Source organism: Ambystoma mexicanum, chromosome 6q (assembly GCF_040938575.1).
Source record: "Ambystoma mexicanum isolate Mex_15411 chromosome 6q, UKY_AmexF1_1, whole genome shotgun sequence".
In the NCBI taxonomy this organism is placed as follows: Eukaryota; Metazoa; Chordata; class Amphibia; order Caudata; family Ambystomatidae; genus Ambystoma; species Ambystoma mexicanum.
The window spans coordinates 92033748-92035919 of NC_090937.1; positions in this window are offsets into that span (position 1 = coordinate 92033748).

Here is a 2172-nt window from a genome sequence, read left to right on the forward strand (position 1 = left end):
CGCGTCAACCTTGATATTACTGATCAAGCCCTGGCCTGGTTGACCTCCTTTCTCACTGACCGATCCTCTCTGGTCTAACTGGGGTCTTTCCTCTCTTCTATCTCTCACTCTACTTGTGGTGTTCCCCAGGGGTCTAACCTCTCCACATGGCTCTTCAACCACTCCCTGGCACCTCTGGCCCACCGTTTCGCTACTTTCTGCACCAATTTTCATTGTTATGCGGGTGACACTCAGCTCACTTTCAGGCTCCGCTCAGGCACCACTGCTTCTTCTCTCATACCAGACTGACTGGCTGCAATTCAAGAATGGTGTGCCATCAATGATCGCTGCCTTAATGCCAGTAAGACTGAGATCCGCTATTGGGACACCTGCTCCCTCCTTTCCTCTCTATCTCTGGTCGCCCACTCTGGGCCAACTTCCCTGTCCTTCCTCTGAGGCTAAGACCTTGGTGTCATCTTCGACTCCACCCTCTCCTTCTCTTCTCACTTCTCTGATGTCCCTAAGAAGTCAAACTATCAGCTGCACCTCTTCAGAGTTATTCTTCCTTTTCTCACTTACCCCGAGAAGCTCACTGTCTCCAGAGCTCTAGTCCTCTCTAGGCTGGACTATTGCAACTGCATCTTTCTAAATCTTCCTGCCTCTACTCTTCAGCCTTTACAACTTATCCAGAACAGGACTGCAAGACCTGTCCTTGGCCTCAAGCCCAGGGATCATACATATCTCTCCAGCTCTGAAATCTCTTCACTGTCTCCCCATGGCTGCAAGGATCAAGTTCAAGATCCTCTGCATCCCCCACAAGGCTTTCTGGGGCCTGGGACCACTCTACCTCCAATTTTCTGTTCCAAAACATCTTCCTTCTCAAGCTCTCCGCTCATCCACCTCCAATTCGCTAAGGATCAGACACTTCTCCAAGCAGAGAGTTGGGGGCAGATCTATCTCCTTGGCTGGGGCCTCCCTCTGGAACAGCCTCCCTGCCTCTCTCAAACTTGAGATGAACCACATCCGGTTCCAGAAGCAACTCAAGACCTTCCTTTTCACTTCTGTTTTCTCTCTTCGTCTCCACTGCTGATGCACTTGACTGCTCTCGCACTAGTCACCTGGCCACCCTCTGAACTCAGGCCCAGGCTCCTGCATGTTCAGTTGCCCTTGCACTACCTGAAAGCTCCCCAGCACTTAAGGGTCTGTATCTGCAACCCTACAGTCCCTTCTTTCTGCACTTATGAGCCTCCCGCTGGCTGCACTTGTGAGTTAACTGCACTTCCCCCTTGTCCTCCTGCCTGGCACTTCTACCCTTCCCTCTTCCTCGCACTTGCATGATCCGAATGACACAAGGCCTAGTATGATCGTTATTCTGGCCTCCCTTTTTTACTACCCCTCCTTGTCTTGTCGCACCTAGAAAGACTTGTGTACAGGTGTCTTATAAATGTCACATCATATCATATCATGTAAAAGGTACCAAGTTGAAAACGAGGACACTATAATAACCAAGAGTTCAATTACCTGTAATTGATAAAAATCGACAAGACGATTCAGCAATGAGGTTAATAAACAGTGCGATGATATCTGTAGTAGATAGCAGAGATGTTATATTGCTACATTTGAAGTTTATTAACGCACAGAAAAGTGGGTGTGTATGTGAATTTGTTGTGTGAACGGACTGGACCTAAATGTCTTTTTTAGGGGCGTGATGTACCATTGTTACATAGCCATATTGGGTATGTTTAAAGATTTGTGTGGTGAGAGTTTGATGAGATCAAATTTCAAAGAAGAATGTGGGCACGTACAATCAACTATTGCGAGCGCATGCTCTCATGTGAGAACAGTCTTTGATAAGGGCATGGGTGTAAAATTATCTTCCAAGACAAACGCATTTCCCCTGAGCTATCCACCCACACCTTACAAGGATGAAGAGAGTAGAACAGCGCAGGGCCTTGTGAATGTCACATACATTGTTGAACACAGGGACTGGGCCTTCAAAGGGGAGTATGGGGACACCGGCCCCCTTCAGAGCGCATGGTCACAGGTGAGAACTGCCATTGATAAAGGGAGGAAGGTGGATGTGGATGACTCTAGTGCAATTGGCCTGGAACCTAGTCAAAGGACACAGAGATATTTTGATTGCAGGAACAGAGTATTCAAAGGGGAGCATAGAGACACAGGGTCTGCAGTGGC